Below are 7680 nucleotides of genomic sequence, written 5' to 3'. Positions count from 1 at the left end.
ATGTTATGTCAGCGAACGGCCAAACATATAATGATAAATAGTTTCTTGTTGGGTTCTAAAGAATCGACCCGTACGAATTATAAATAATATTAAAAATCGCTATGTTATTGCAAGCCAACCAATACAATCGAGTAATTATACGATCCGACCTACAGCACAATGTATTAGATTGTTGCTGCTGCTGAAGCACGTTGGACTATCACTGTAGGTAGAAGGGAAGGGGAGAAGGGGGTGGTAGGGAGGAGGACGGAAGGGGGGGGTAGAGAGTGGTTTTTCACACTGTCGTGAGATAATGCCAGGATGGAGTAATTAGACAGCAGGCATGTTTGACACACAGGTTGTGTGTTCTTCCGCAGTTGTGCCTAGAGTTGTCACTTGCCGACCTACCAGCGATAAGTTTTTTCCATACCTCGTGGTCTGTTCACAGACAGCTTTCTGCCGCCTGACTGCTGTGTCTAGATAGAATCAAAAAAGTTACCTGTGGCGGCATGCTAAGAGTTTGCGCATGCCCATGCAGTACCTGCGGAATGGAATTGTATATCAATAAAATTTAAAGACGATGAGTAATACAATGTCTATCACAACATGGTCACTGTTAAAAAAAATTAAAATTTAAAAGATAATATAGCCTTGGCTTGTAGCTACCCTCGACAGATTTGGTTCTCACACTGCATCTATATTTATTAATTTCAAAATTGAAATGATCGTATTTTTCTCAGATACTGGTTGCTTGCGGGAACCCAGATTTAGACCGTATATGCTACCATTCGCCAGTGGTTTATGTCATGTCCTGATGTGATTTCTTAAATATATGTGATGCCAATCACCAGAGCTAGCACTTTAGCAAATTACAAATGATGCCAAACTCAGAAAACCGTGAACAGATTAATGGACATGAGTAGACCTACAGCAAACGTGTATTTCAAACGATCTATTTCTCTCTTACTGTAACAGCACCATACCGCGAAACGCGAGGCCGATAGATTTACATCTTTTAATTTATTCCACTTAGCTAGAAGCGTCTATTTATAGTTAATCATGAATCATTCTCCTATTCTAAGTCGCAAGACGTTGTAACCAACCTAATATATGTTCATATAATATCTCAACTGCTAAGCGTACCCGGAAGCAAGTGGTAAGTTTTACACGAGTGATGGAATGAATGTTTGTATTTCCAGGGGAGAGTCCAGAACGTATCCCTGTCTAAATTGTTCCTATCTGTACACAAATTGGGGTAAAGCGATAACCTCATGAAAATCAATAGACCAATAAATGATCACCCCTACAAATCGTCGTTTTACTCAATCCCACAATAGGGCCACGGTAACATGTACAGAATAGACGCAATCGGCACCGCGTTTATCTATCAACTCAAGTCGTAATTTTCCGTGCGATACGGTCACGACCTAACCTCGCTTCCAATGAAACGATGCAACACGGAAATATAGCGCGTTACCAACCTAAGTAACTAGTAGTGATAACGCGTCCAAGCAAATAGGAACGCGCCACCAAGAATTCATATGATTGCAACGACATACTAAACACCATGGGTGATATATGTAGTTCCTCTCAATTACAACGTGTCATAAATATGGGACTTGTTCTAATGCTACAGGAGGGTAACACCAGCATTTTATATATAAGCACACTGCTAGCGGGTACCACTCTGCGCTGGGGTAAAAAATCGTGCTAACTAATTCATAACCTAAACTAAATAATTGAACATAAAACATAGGAACAATCATTGGGTAACAACTCGACATATAACATTCAGCACCAACCATATCAATATTTCAACATCAGTCTATATAAAGATAATAAGCATGGGAAAAACTGTTACGTTATGAGCATTATGATGACAGCCGAAACCAACTTAGAACCCCTGAAAGCATAATAGTAATATGGTGTAAATGAGAAAAAGTTATCTATAACAGGCAACTGTACGAATGGGTTGCAGTCTTCATTTGAAAACCTCTTGATGACAATGTTTGCGAGTTATTGTTGTGGAAATAAATGTNTTTGTCAGTAAATAGAGGTTCGTAGTAAGATTCTGGCGTGGGAAAAGCCCCGTGCTTTTAAAGCTATGAAGTTGTAGCTTGGTTTCTAATTGTCAAGCCTGCAATCTAACGTTACAGCGGATGCTTAGTCTCCACCTCATGTCAGCCCGCTCTTGTTAGCTGCCATCGCATCGATCTTCATCAGCGAAAATATTTTATGCGTTGAATTTGTTCATGTCCTTCGCGTGTTCGGCATCATGCTCTAGCAGCATCTGGCCGCTCCTACCAGCGTCTACCATCTCGTTTCTGTCTTCAGGAATCTTTCCAACTGCAATGTGACGTATTGTCGGCTGCTGGTACCAGTTGGCTCACTGGCGCCAACGTGATAATGCCTGAGCTCAACTGCCACTGAAAGCTCGACGCGCAGTTGTATACAGCCAGACGGACATCACATGAGTTTTCGCTGGCGTCTATGAGGTACATCAAGCTGGGTTGTAGCCGAGAGACCGGAGTGGACGATAGCTATGTAGCGGTCCAACGTCGCAAGTCCAATGGAACAGCACCGAAGTCGCAAAATTGTTATGGCAGCCGACGAAAACCACATGACGCATTGGGATTTCTGAGGAGCGGGTTGAAGCTCATCCGCTAAATATAGTCGGTGCCAGTCGCGCATCTGCTGATGTTTGATGTCAGCGCACGCTCAAAACTCAATGATAAAGTAGTTCTTTTGGGTAGTCTAAAGAAGTTCGACCCGTACATTAGTAATAATATTAAAAATCGCTATTTTATTGCAACAACAAATAGAACCTGGAAGTATATAGCGTCCGACTACAGTCACATGTATTAGATGTGTGCTGCTTGCGGCACGGTTGGATATGCGCTGTTAGTGTTTTCTACTGCGTGAGATGATCCTAGGATGGAGTATAATTAGAAGCTGCATGTTGAGCTTGCGTATACGCGAATTATCGGTTCTTTGCGAAGGCAGGTTGCGTGTTCTTCCGCAGTTGCTCGACGTTGTCTACTTGCCGACCTATTCACGATATTTTTTCCCTCCCTCGTGTCTCGGTTCACAACAGCTTTCTTGCCGCGTGACTGCTGTCGTCTAGATAGCTATCTCACAGCTTTTTGAATTCTGAGATCGTGACCACTTGCTGGTTCGCGACGTTTGTTCTACTATAGACTCGGGGGTTTACTTGGTCGCTCTCTCTATACAAGCCTGCGTTGTCCTCGCTGTTTTGATTCATACATGCTTTACAAGAGTTGAGGAGAAGTCAAATATCCGTTTTAAGAGTATTTACGGCGTTTCAACAAGAAAAACCTGGTGTGAGGAAACTGATCTAACCGTGGCTTTTCGCTCATGTATGCAAATCGACATGATGATATGTGTAATGACACGGATTAAAAATGGATTTCATGTGATAAATGTACCTTTCCGGGATAGCATCAGAAACCAGCTGGCGATAAGAATTAAATTTAAACGAAAATACGATTCTTTGCGTAGACCCGGCTTTCGTGCATTCTCTACACGCCCTGGGCTTCGTGGAGTGAAATCGAATCAAAAGTTACCTGTGGCGCCATGCAGAGTTTGCGCATGCCCATTGCACGTACCTGCCGGTAATGGATTGTATATCAATAAAAATTTAAAAGCGATTGAGTAATACGATTTCTATCAACAACATGTCACTTTATAATTTAATAAGCCTTGCTGTAGGCTACCTCGAGCAGATTTGTGTTCTCCACTACTGCCTAGTGTATGTTATAATTTCATGAAAATGCTCGTATTTTTCTAGATACCCCCTGTGCTTGCGGGAACCGCAGATTAGACCGTATATGCTACCATCCGCACAGTGGGTTTATGTCATGTCTGATGAGGATTCTTTTATATGTGTGATCTCCAATCACTAAGCTGAGCACTTTAAGAAATTACAATGATCCAACTCAGGGAAACCATGACGATGTAATGGAGCATAGGTATACCTAAGCAAACGTGTAATTTTCAACGATCAAAAAAAAAAAGAATAAACAAAAAAAAAAAATAAAAAAAAAAAAAAAAAGAAAGAAAAAAAAAAAAAAAAAAAAAAAAAAAAAAAAAGAAGAAAAAACAAAAAAAAAAAAAAAAAACAAAGAAAAACTAAAAAAAAAATAAACAAATTTCTCGCTTGAGCTGAACAGCACCATACCGGAAACCGACGCCGATAGATTAACTTCTTTTTATTTATTCAGCATTAGCGTCAGAGCGTCTATTTGTAATCATGATGCATTACTCTATTCCATGTTCGCATGACGTTGTAGCCAAATATAATGTTGCATATATAGTCGGTGCATGCTTACCGATCCAATGGTAGTTCTAGTGATGGAATGAATGTTTGTGATTCCGGGAGAGTCCAGAAGTATCCGCAGTCTCAACTATTTTATCTGCACAATTGGGGTAGCGATAACCTCATGAAAATCAGATTAGACCAAGTCAGTGATCGCCCCTACAATTCGCTGTTTTACTCATCACAATACCCACGGGTAACATGTAGCAGAATAGAGCGCAATCGGCAGCGGTTATCTATCAACTCAGAGTCGTTTTACCTCGATACGGTCCCACGACCTCGCTTCTCATGCGATGAACACGGAAAATATTGCGCGCGTTTACCCTAGTAACTAGTATATAACCGTCAGTAAACTAGGAACGCACAAGGATTCATATGATTGCAACGCATTCTAACCCATGTGATCTGTAAGTTCCTTCATTACAACGTGTGCATAGATATGGGAGCTTGTTCTAGATGCTACGAGGTGATCGCATTATATATTAGACATGTAATATTATAACTGTGACATTTGGGTCATTAACATCGGCGTGAATAATAGGAATCACGAATACTACATAATATCAGGGGAGTCATCAATTATATTAATAGACTTCTGAAAATATTGTACTACACATTATAACACATAGTTAATTATACACAATTCACAATTATACACATGTGACTGGCAGGCATTATTATATTTTGATGTACGTTGTTTATAAGACATGCGAATTTTTCATTCGGTTACACATAAGGACGATAACGAGATAAAATAACTAAATTAACACAAATTGTGTAAGGGGGCAAGCGTTTTTTGTAGCACAATGTGTAGTATAAGTAGGCAGGGGTATAATAATTAACAACTTAGTCAATAATGACATAAATGAGCAATTTGGTCCTTATTAACCCGGGGGTCGGGCGGCCAGCGGGGGGTTGATATAAAATATGAAGCCGAGAGATAACCTCAGATGTCACAGAGTGGCGAAGTGCCCGCTTTGCAGGGTCACGGAGCACCGGTGCGTAATACACAGCAACTCGAATGTTTGTTTCAATACATGTTACGATATAAGCATTTTAAGGAATAGGTAACGATAGTGGATAGCACTAGTGAGAACGATGGCAGTGAGAACGAAGGTAGGCTGCATTGGTTGCTCTAAGTCAGGAGGTGGTTAGTCGCTTAAATACGAGCGAATAGATATGAGAAGAGATGTAAATATGAAATATTGCTACATCGAGGCAAATTAAACAAGTAGGGAGAGAGAGTCGCCACGAAAAACACATCTACCTTTTAGTGTCTTCCAGATTAGAGCGCGAATAACATAATTGACAGGCGATAATAATGGCACATAAGTATGATAGGTAATGACAATGTTAAGGGCACGAACCAGCATACAATGTTCTTCGCGAAGCACATAGCGGTAATACATCGCGTCGATTAGCGGGTAATGCGACCTCTGCTGTGGTTGCGATCAACCCTACTCACTGTCTGCAATAAGTGGCAGCAAAGCTTGTCTCAACAGTGAGCATACAGTGAGCACATGCTTACGAGTGAGCTACTGTTCTCCTTGCTTCGAATACAATGTCGGTGCCGGGCAGCGATTGCGACTGTCGCGCTTCAATGAAGCACGCCAGTAGTATTGCGCGTATGCCACAGGAACAGCAATGAGCTCTAATGATGTACCATGCGACTGTGTGGACATCTGAATATCATTCAAAACGATCAATAATACAAAATAACAGCAAGTGTAACGCTCTTTACGATAACGAGGTACAACAGCAGAAAGACGCATAGAAGCCGTTTCATAATGATTCCATCAATAAGTGTATAACTCCAAGTATAAGTGTAAGACGATAAACACGACGCATACGTCAGGTAAATACGGTAGGGGACTTTTCTTGCGACAATATATCTCTGTCATTCATCTACAAGCCCACACGCCTCCTGCACACGATACCTGACATATCGTACATATAGCTAACATACACTACGAGTGGCACATGCATTCACGCGTTTGATAGATGCTCTACAACTTTGTCTGTCTATCTTAATTGTTTGGCTCGACTCTGCTGCACGTATTTATTTTTCATTTTTTGTCCGTCCTCTGTTTCCCTATTTCCTGCTATATTGGGCTGTCCATATCAGTCTGTCAAGTATCCATCTGCATTACACATCTCGTCTTCTCCATCTGTCACCTCTCTCTCTCTCTCTCTCTTTAATCGCCAGCTGTCTTTCTCCATGAAACAGCTGTTCTACTGCACGTGTCCCCAGTCCTTCTCCATCTGCAATGTCTTCGACTACTCTATGTACATCTTCTAATGCTTCTGCCACCTCTCTTCCTCTTCCCGTCCTCAGTTTATCATCGCATATTGCTTGGACCACTACCTGTGTCTCCTGTCTTCCGTGCCGTGGAAAAACTGACTGCTGAGACTATTCGACTAGTTCTGAGATTAGATGAAATAGCAGTAGACGAAGTGGGAAGTAGACTAACCGGGATGTTACTGGGGCACCGGCGTGTATGCTCTGCAGATAAGCTTTTCGAGAAATGGTGTGAAATGATGCAATTTTCTGCAATGTTTAAAATGCTGGGAAGCGGAAAATATTTAATTTGTACATTTTCTTGTGGAAATGAATCAATAAAATGCCGTTTTAACTTTAGATCAGTTACTGCATTCTTTCAAACTTTCGTATGTGCTCCTTTGCTGAAGGGTCCGTAGAATGTTTCCCCAGAAAATAATAGGCCCAACAGGCAGCCACACACAACCAGCATCTACGTAAAATAGAAAAGGAATTATTTTGTGTGTGTTTTAAACGATAGGTATAGTCTATAGACGTATGGTATACTGCAATTTCTCGCAATCTAGGCATGAAAAGACTGTGCCCTCCAGAACGTCTTATTCATACAAAAACGCTGTAGGCCTACAATACAAATGAAACATCAAAAACTTATTACGAACCATGCAGTTTCGTTACTTATTTGGATGTTTCCGTTCACACATCTGTCTGGAGTATCCGTATACTAATATAGGCTACTAATTAGACTATTAGTGTCTCTATATGTTTCTATGGGAGTATCACAGGAATTTTGAAAAATAACGCACGTATACCGGCCAGACACGCGTGTTCCATATATACACGTTGGATGTAAAATGCGTTCCATGTTGCAAATCTTGTAATGATGTTGATGGGGTATAGTCTGAGGACTGATATGGCCGTACATTACTGTTAGCGTAGACGACGATTTTTATCGTCAGTCGTGATTCAGCTGCTTCGTGATTTTTGCCAGACATGTCTCGATCCCTTCCAGAAAATTAATACACACGCACACACACACACACACACACACACGCACGCACGCACGCACGCACGCACGCACGCACGCACG

The sequence above is a fragment of the Priapulus caudatus genome, unplaced genomic scaffold (genome assembly GCF_000485595.1).
Source record: "Priapulus caudatus unplaced genomic scaffold, Priapulus_caudatus-5.0.1 Scaffold853, whole genome shotgun sequence".
In the NCBI taxonomy this organism is placed as follows: Eukaryota; Metazoa; Priapulida; class Priapulimorpha; order Priapulimorphida; family Priapulidae; genus Priapulus; species Priapulus caudatus.
Note: the sequence above shows the minus strand (reverse complement) of the source record.